We start from the raw sequence: 10311 nt of genomic DNA on the forward strand, positions 1-10311 counted from the left end.
CCTCAGTTTAATCTACTAGTACAGAATAAATGTGACGATCATTAACCGATAAATAAGTTTATAATCAATGTATGTACGGTATGTATTTGCTCATAAGTATACAGATTCACATGCTTTGACCTATTTTCGTCCAAGTTTGCACATTAAGCCTTCACAACCAGGCGAAAAACATAGGCAACATTAACATTAGACAAATGGACGTTAAATTATTTTTTAAAATAATGAAAATAAATACTATCAAACATGCATGCGTAATATTAAAATTGCATCTTCTAGAGTCAAATGTGGTTATTTCTGTTATATTCAACATCGACTTTCACGGGGCCGTCGAAAAAATAACATGAAATTAAATAACATTGTTGGTAGGTATATTATGAAACGAAAAACCTAGAAAATTCATGCAATAAGTAGCTATTACACAGTCCAAGAACATATTATGAATTTCTCGATACAATTGTGGATAGTGAGCAGACTTTCTTTTATCCAACTGAATTCCTGAATTCTTTGAAACCACAAGGAATATAACCACATAACTTAATACTTAATATTGGATCATCAATAATACTTACAAGTAGCTTTTAAGGAACCCGCAGGTTCATTGCTGCCCTCACATAAACCCGCTAATGGTCCCTATCCTATGCAAGGTTAATCCAGTCTCTATCATCATATCCCACCTCCATCAAATCCATTTTAATATTATCCTCTCATCTACGTCTCGGCCTCCCCAAAGGTCTTTTTCCCTCCGGCCTCCCAACTAACACTCTATATGCGTTTCTGGATTCGCCCACACATGCTACATGTCCTGCCCATATCAAACGTCTGGATTTAATGCCATCAATAATATTATTTGGAAGAACTGACCCATCAAAATTATGCAATGGAACAAGAGTTGGGGTGAAAAAAAAATCATGCAAAACCTAATATAAGCGAACATACAGTATTAGCTGGCAAAACGAAAGGAGATGTTTTTATTCCACATATTCCTTTGATATCCACGGTCCCATGAAATTCGATGTTGAATATAAAAGAAATAAACAACAATAGACTGTAGAAGTTGCTATTTTAATTATGCAATACAGAGGAAAACAAAGAATTGTACGTATATCGAAAAGCAATTCACTGATAGGCTACTTTTGCAATGTTGCTAATGCAGTATGCGAATGTATGTATTCCACTGAAAACAAGTGTATTAATTCTAACATACATATCTCAAAATACTGTTGTTAATATCTGAAAATGTGTTATTGCGCAATTATCTGTATAGTCGTGTTACCAATGTTGTATCTCAAGTCAACTGGAAGGAACGCTGTCTTTATCTATACTAATAATAAATCTGTAGCCGAAATTTTTCTGGTAATTTTCGATTTTCCAAAAATAATTGCTCCTAACATATATAATTAACCACCCTGAAACCGAAAGTAGCTTTTTTGAAATTCTTGTTTGTATGTCTGTCTGTCTATCTGTATGTTTGTTACCTTTTCACGCGATAATGGCTGAACGGATTTCGATGAAAATTGGAATATAAATTAAGTTCGTTGTAACTTAGATTTTAGGCTATATGACATTCAAAATACATTATATGAAAGGGGGGTTATAAGGGGGCCTGAATTAAATAAATCGAAATATCTCGCTTATTATTGATTTTTGTGGAACATGTTACATAACAAAAGTTTCTTTAAAAATAATTTGCGGTAAGTTTTATTCCTTGAAAAATTTTGATAGGACTGATATTTAATGAGATAAATGAGTTTTTTAAATTAAAATAACTGCCATCTAAGGCCGTGTAATGAATTAAAAAACAAATGACTTCGTCTATAAGGGGCCTTGGACAGCAACAATCGAAAGCTATGAAAGATAGCCTACAGATAATATTTCTGCGTTTCTATGAAGTAATATCGGAAGCTAAATTAACCGATTTGTATAATTAATTATTAATTCACCATAGGAAAGTGTAGTTTCTCTAGATGGACGTAATGCTATAATGTTATCACAGTAACTTCTGAGTGAATCGAGGACAGGTAAGATTAAAATAGATTCTTATGCACAGAAAACTTGATAGGCTGTTCTGTATATTCGTTTCCTGTATTTCCTAAACTAATTTTTATGACCAAATGAGTGGTCTCTGGATCAAAATGATCGCATTTTAATTTTTTAATTCAATTTAAATTAAGTAACATAATAAACGATTTATCCTTCTATCAAACACGAATGCTCCCTGGATCAAATGTCCTATTTTAATTATATAATTACTTTATATTTATTTCTAACGGGTGCAGCGGAGCGCACGGGTACGGCTAGTTTATAAAATAATACACCTATCAAAATTATATTCTTTAGGCGACGAAATACGAATTACTCGTAAGTGCGCTACACATTTTCTCTATTCACACCGCAGTCAACAATAGCATTAACCGCGTCTTGTTAGGGGGGAATGTCCCACACAATCACGAATACAATTAGATCCCGAACGCCGTCTTGTTGTGTTACAGATCGCCGACCTGCCTTCTTAAAATTTTCGCTAGGGATTTTCTGAGTCCCTGTTCCCTTAAACAATCACGCGCAGGTGCCATAAAACGTGCCGAATTACTCGCAAACGAGATACACACCTTCTATAATCACACCGACAGTGACAATGGCTTTAATCGCGTTTTCCTAGCCGGGAATGTCCCACACAATCCCGGACGCCGTTTTGTGTTACAGGTCCAGTTTTTTTATTTTATAAATAGACTTACAGTGATGTGTTATGTTGGTTTGGAAGATATAGATGCCATCCACAACAGTCTCTTCCTGGCTGCCTGGTTTTCCATGGCTTCTATTTTCATTTTCTTGTTAAGGTGGCGTATTCTAATAAATGTACGAGTCCTAACATATAGGGAAACGATCTTTTGTTCTAAATATTATGTTGTAGTAGTATTATAACGAGGTTAGCATATTTATGAAGATTGTTCCTTATGCATTTACACAATAAAAAATATCAATTCATAGTGTATACTACTTGCATGTGAGTTATATTCTATTAATTGTTAATTTAATGACATTGTGTTTCTTGTTAAGGTCAGTTTAACCTACGCTATGTACGTAAGTAGTCTAATTCTTTGAATTGTATCCTATGACTCATGCATTGATATAGGAGGTAGTATATAGTTTAAAACGAAGTTTACACGTAATTTTCAATTGTAATTCGAAAGACGCGCTATGCTTTACCTTCCAAGTGACGCCAGAGGCGGGCAGCCAATGAGAGCGAAAAGTGCGGGAATGGCCTACCTATTATATTCCAGTTACCTTGCATTAGACTAGGTTAAGAGGACTATGCAGTAAAACCTGTCTGAAAGATTTATTTATTTTATTTTATTGGGTTATTTTACGACGCTGTATCAACATCTAGGTTATTTAGCGTCTGGATGAAATGAAAGTGACAATGCCGGTGAAATGATTCCGGGGTCCAGCACTGAAAGTTACCCAGCATTTGCTCGTATTGGGTTGAGGGAAAACCCCGGAAAAAACTTCAACCAGGTAACTTGCCCCGACCGGGATTCGAACCCGGGCCACCTGGTTTCGCGGTCAGATGCGCTGATCGTTACTCCACAGGTGTGGACTGTCTGAAATACCACCCCTATTAAGAGACCACTCCTCCTAAAGACCATTCATTCATTATATTCCATAGTACTTGCATGAGCAATGAAGCTTTAAGATGTGGAACAAGTCAAAATTTTACATTACAATTAGAATTTTTACAATATTTTACAAATTTTAGTTTTACAATTTTGTAATTTTCTACAATTTTTTACAATTTTCTGCAATTTTTTATAATATTTTGGCGAGATGTAGTGAGATGAGGTGAGATCCAAGGATTCGCCAAAAGATTACCCGGCATTTGCCTTTTGGTTGGGGAAAACATCGGAAAAAACCCAACCAGGTAATCAGACCAAAGGGGTGAAATGAGGTGAAGCCAAGGACTCGCCATAGGCCATTCGGCTTCAGTCCCACGGCTGGGGGAGGAAGACTGATTTTTTAAAGAACCGAATTAAAAATCTATAAAACCAATGTAAATCACACCCCTTTTAAGAGACCTCCTCTCTTCCCAACCACCAATTGAATAGCCATTTCCTTAATTTTACCCCTTTTAAAAGACTATACTGCATTTTAAAAATCTACAATTTAGTATTTTATTACATTACTGTAGCCTGAATAAATTCCAAGGAATTCGTACAGTACTAGAAGTTAAAATGATGTTTTGCAACGTTGTTAAGTAATACTGCCCATCTCTATCCTTAGTTCCTTAAGGAATGTTGGGGATTGCTACGAAAAAAAGGTACAATGACCGCTTGCAAACGGCCTCTGAGGTATGACAAAAGGTTATTTGCACTGCTATTTAATAGTTTCTTAAAAGGTAAGATTTCTCATCCCGTATGACGGTTTCACTTTTCGTTTTGCACATTAAAAATCAAATCGTTACTTGTTAATTACAGTGTAATAATATATTTTTTCTTCCTCCTGCCTATTAGAAAAATCTGGTGATCAACCCACCGATAACGAGGATGAAGTCAAGAGAGAATTTCAATCCGAAAAAATGTGACTGGAACAAGCCTTATGTAATATTCAGTTAATTCAACAATCTGCAACACTGAAAGACTGTATGAATCGAGAACATATAAATGAACTTCTTAACATGTTAAAGAATAGTTTTGAAAATGAGATTGTAAAAAGAAAATGTAAAAAAAGTTAAGCAGAGTTCAATTTATGATTTTGTGAAGTGAAACCAACGGAGAAAATTGAAAAAATAACGTAAAATAAGAAATAAAGTTCTGATTACAAGCATTTATTATTAGCAATATTTTCCACGTTTTTATTTAACATAGAAACGTTTCAATCCATTATTTGTGTAAAATAACTTCCCCTATAGACAAACCACCCCTCTCAAAGACTAGTTTTTCATGGAACCAGCAATGGTCGTTTAATACAGGTTTTACTGAATATATTCTAGTCCTCTTGGACCAGGGGCTGAAGAGAGTGGATAAATCTTATCCTCGACTCTCTTCACTGCACATGCTCCGTATGTGACAAAGTTAGTGGGTTAGTTTAGGCAGAGGTTGAGGGGATATTTAAGTGACGTGAGGCCGAGGGTCTTAAATCGTTGAAATTTTTTCACATATTCCTCGACCTCACGTGACTTAGATATCTCAACTAACCACTACCCTTGTCACAAACTGCGCATGCATAGTGAAGAGAACCGAGGTTGAGATTTATCCACCCGTAGAGGCTGAGTCTGGTAACAAAAAAAGAGAGTGAGAAGAATCATGGTCGTGCTGATGATGTAAGTACCTACATGAAATTAATTACGGTAATTATATTAATTTTCATTTCTAATTTTTAAATATGAATAATCTCCTAACAGTTTACCATGTAATTTCCTTATTTTACACACTGTAATACTCTTGTCAACCCTTATTACTGTATAAAGGATCGACAAGGGTCCAAGCCGGCATCACCAGTTGCATATTTCTATCATTATAGTAGATCAGGGATGTAAATGAGATGAAATCGTGCGTGATGTATTACCCCCCTCCACCACACTGATGTGACGCTGAGAGAGGAGTTGTTTACATTTTTTTATTTATTTTATTTGGTTGTTTAACGACGCTGTATCAACTACGACAGGCATGTCAAAACCCTGCACATTGTGCAGCTGTCTCTGTGCAATGTGCAGTTTCTATTCCCCTACCTGGAGGGAGTGAATCATGTTGGAGGGGCGCGCATCAGGGCTATACAGTATCAGTAGACCAACTTTTGTTTCAGTAACACAGATCAGTACGGGTGCTGATTGAGCTGTGACTGTGAATGCATTATAAAAAATAAAGTGAGAAGTTCACAGATATAACGAAGAAGAGGAATCACGAATCATATAACATAATTGTTATGTTTTCCTCAGCCAACAATAATTCTTTTAAAATGAAAGGCTTTCATCAACCTATGTCGAGGTAAGAGCCTTGTGAAAGTTTAGATCAGATGAGTAAAGTTCTCAAAATATGATATTCGCCAGCGCTTATTTCTTAATCAGTACTCTCGCGGAAAAACGAAATTGATAATGGCGTTGTTTTGGAGTCTGTACTAACACAGGCATCAAAGATTAGGTGACTGACGACTTCTATTTCATAAGCTGCTAAGTGATGAGAATATAGTGAGGAATACATGTGAGGCTCTTGAGGTTGTAAGGAGCGAAGAAAGCAACTATTTGCAAGGCGGAAGATTTTCTGGAAAAATATATAATGGTAAATTTTCTATCTATATTATGTTCATATACTTACATTAATAAATCTTTAAACCTGACATAAAGAGAATGTCATCGCGTCACAGCTTGTGAACTACACTTCTAATTAATTTCAGTAACACTTCCAACTTGTCGATACTTGCTCTCAAAGTTTTCCAAATAAACTATATGTGAATTTAAATTCTAAGCTTAATTTATATTATTCATTAATACTGTATTATTGTTAATTTATATTGACATACAGCAAGGAAATGATTTCAGTGTAAAAACTTCACAATGTTCTACTGCATGTAATTAATTGTAAGTATAATATTTTCTTCAAACATTTGTGTACCAATGGTCCCAATGAATAATAATCCTTGAGAAACAATGAAAGAGTATGGTCTATTACTTTAAAATAATTAGTACCTACTACGTAAAATGAAATACTTGTTCGTTTTTTGTTGTTTCGAAATTAATGCAATATTTTTTTTCTGCAAATACTATATAAAAATCATGTTAATAAATTATGATTTACAAACCACTACTTTATAAGGTATAACTGAGTAAGCCTAATGTTTCTTGTATTACAAGTATCAAATGTAGACACTGATAATAAATGTTTTTTTTTTTTTCCTTCTGCTAAGTGGGTTTATGATGTCCAAATGCCTATTTAATCCAACACTAGAAGCGCAGAATAGATTATTGTACATCCCTCCAGCTAAGAACTGGTAAGAGCAACGCCTGAATGATGCAGTCCGCACAGACCGGCGATCCGCACACATAAATGCACAATGAACCCAAGAGTTGGAACTTAAACTGAGACGATTCTTTCCGGCACCGGGATGGGTATCCAGTGTGGCTTAGTGGATAAAGCATCAGCACGTAGAGCTGAAAACCCGGGTTCAAATCCCGGTGCTGGAGAGAATTTTTCTCTGTTCCATTACTCTTTCATCGTACAATGAATGCCTCATTTTTGACATGCCTGAACTACGAGGTTATTTAGCATCGAGATTGATGATAGCAAAATGATATTTGGCGAGATGAGGCCGAGGATTCAGCATAGATTGCCTGGCATTCATCTTACGGTTGGGGAAAACCTCGGAAAAACCCAAGCAGGAATCGAACCCGCGCCCAAGCACAACTTCAGATCGGTAGGCAAACGTCTTAACCGACTGAGCCACACTAGTGGCTGGGGTTGTTTATGTCAAAACCACGCGATTCTCCCTCAATTCCATTGCGTGCATTTAAATTGGTAGGAGGTAATAAGGGGAAATCACGAGTCACATTTTTACATCTCTGTAGTAGATGACGGAGCATGAGGAGGAGGCGAGGGATGGAGAATGATATGGAATAGACAGGGGCGGTCAATGGACCAGCACCTGGCCCACAACCAACAACAATGTAGGAGAAGCGTGACAGCGTGAGGAAGAGGAGGTGAGGGATGGAGCACCAGAACTCCGAACTTGTTTCAATGACTGAAACGTCTAATGATATAAGTACAATGTGTACCAATATAATCCACTTTTATCAATAAAATCCAGTTTTATTAATTTAACTGTAGTTTTATTTCATACTCAATTTACCTCAGTGCATACCTCCCCAATGTTTCAAAACTGCATACAGGTTCCAGCATCACATGTTACACGATGGGTTAGGCCATTCGGTCTGTTCTGATTCCACTTACACTCTCCACCTTACCTCATTTCATCTATCATCTGCATTAGTTAAAAATAGGCTGTGATGAAGTTTTATGGGTAGACTACCACAGGTTTTTAATGCTGATATAAGAACAATTAAGGGCTCTGGGCCTGATGTTCATCAGATACTCGTTTGGGGATATAACATGGCTCTGTCAGGGCTGAAGCAGGATGACTCACCTGTCAGCATTGTATTCAGGAATGCCAGCCACGCCTCCTGTCGAAATGGAACAAACATTGCACATGGGGCGCACAATAGACCAGCAGGGCCTACAGTAGGTCTAACTATATTGTATAGAAGAATTTTGTTAGAGCAAGTAGTACACCCGAACCTTTGGAATAACTATCTTATTTCAACAATTAAAAATCCTTGCACATAAGACATTAAATATTTTCGTACTGGCAAGTATAAATATTAATTCTGTAACATAAGTATTGTACATACAATATTTTATCTTGCCTTTCAACATTGAATGTATCCCAAAGCTCTGAATATTTTTTAATATATTTTCCTTTTCTTTCAGATACCACATTTGAACTCAGTGTGCAACTAATATAACCGCAAATTTAAAAAAATCAAATTTTGAAAACTATAATTAATAACACGTTACAATTCCACATTAACATTAATATAAAATGAATAAAATCAAATCTAATTAAGAAAACATAGATGTAGAATACGAAAGAAATGAAAATCCGTTGTATCAAAAGCATAAATTTAAATTGAGACAATTGTTTAACTACATTTTACTGCAGACACTATTGCTGTGTAGACTATGATCTGACAACGGGGTAGTCGAGAGCATCATAATATAATAAGAGTAGAAAAACAATTGAGAAAACATGCTTGAAAGATGAAGAGAGGATTCTTGATATTCAATGCTCAATTACACAACATAGTGTAGTTTCAATATAATTCAATTTAAAAATAAATCCCAATGAGTGGTTTAAAAAAAAAACTCTAGAAAAACACTAACATTTATCTTTCCCTTGAAAATCGCTTTAAAATTTTTATCTCCTCAAACCTCCCCCTGAAAAAGTGTTTTCCCTCCAAATTTGAGGGAGCTATATTAAGCGATACACTTCTAAGAAAACTGTTACACTATACTTTACAATCATAGCAGATAAAATAACAGATATTGCCACCAAAGAATAAAGCATTTGCTTAAGATTTGTTCACACTTCACTGGGGATGGAACATTTTTTAGGATTATAATATTTTGATGATGGTGACGCTAACATGGACGTATTATACATACAGTGTGCAGAGAAAGTTAACTGAAACAGAAAAGAAAGCTGTACATGTGCACTGTCTCACACACTCTTTAAATTTAGCACTACAAGACACTGTGAAAGCAATCCTGGAATGTCGAAATGTACGATTGAGTGTTATGAAAGATTTAATACATTTTGTTAAAGATTTGCCTAAAAGGCTACCTGTCTTTATTCGCTTAAAGTCAGAAGACTTCACACATCTGAGACCATTCTGTCCTACAAGGTGGACAGTTAGGTAATTGCCAATTTCTTTAGTTTTATCCAACTATACAAAACTTCAAGAATTTTGCTAAATGTGACACTAAAGATGCTGGTGCTAAAGCAAATAGGTTTTTAATTCAAATGCAGACTTTTGATTTCTATTTTATGTTGTCAGTTTTGGTAAAACTATTTGATCATAATGATACAGTAAACATAGCACTACAGAAAAAAGTCTCTACATTTTGAGGAGATCAAGAAGATGATCTCACCCTTGCAACAACGATTAAATTTCTAAGAAATAATTTTGAATCATTCTGGACTGAAACAACAACAAAATGTAAAAACAAAGATGTTCATTCTTCGAAACTACCTCGTCAAAGAAAAATTCCAAAGAAATATGATGACTCCAAGAATTCATCTGTAGATATATTTACTGAAATGTGTGATGAAACGATGGATTTATCCCTCAGCTTCTAGGGATCACGCTTCAACACTCCATCTTCCATGTTTCTAAGCCATACTGAACAATTTCTTCTTGGTAATAAGAAACATTCTGAATACATTTTATCTTTCTATGAATCAGATATTGATAGGGAACACTTCTGCTTTGTTGCATGTTTCATGAAATTATCCGAAGTAGTGAATTTGCAAATATTAGTTCCTTGGATAACATAGTGACATACTTGAAAAAGTAAAGCATCTTCGTGACCTGTTGCCAGAACTAGAGAAATTTATACGAAAAGTGCTAACGATTCCTGTAACAAACTAATGCCGAGCGATCATTTTCTTCTCTATGGAGGCTGAAAACTTATCTGCAATCTGTCACGAGGCAGGATCGTTTAAACACCATTGCTCTTCTCAACTGCCAGAGATGAGTCAATGGAGCTT

At 35.5% G+C, this 10311-nt stretch overlaps 1 long non-coding RNA gene across 2 annotated transcripts; it reads left to right on the forward strand.

Moving 5' to 3' along the window:
- The first annotated feature begins 3292 nt into the window (after nt 1-3292).
- On the forward strand, nt 3293-4828 carry LOC138703481 (uncharacterized). 2 transcript variants are annotated; one of them, XR_011333191.1, is made up of 3 exons: nt 3293-3513; nt 4276-4390; nt 4506-4828. It is a non-coding gene; the product is annotated as an uncharacterized lncRNA (long non-coding RNA). The 2 variants fall into 2 exon arrangements; XR_011333190.1 differs by having other exon boundaries at nt 3293-4390.
- Nucleotides 4829-10311: the final 5483 nt, after the last annotated feature.

This window comes from Periplaneta americana, chromosome 7, assembly GCF_040183065.1.
Source record: "Periplaneta americana isolate PAMFEO1 chromosome 7, P.americana_PAMFEO1_priV1, whole genome shotgun sequence".
Lineage (NCBI taxonomy): Eukaryota > Metazoa > Arthropoda > Insecta > Blattodea > Blattidae > Periplaneta > Periplaneta americana.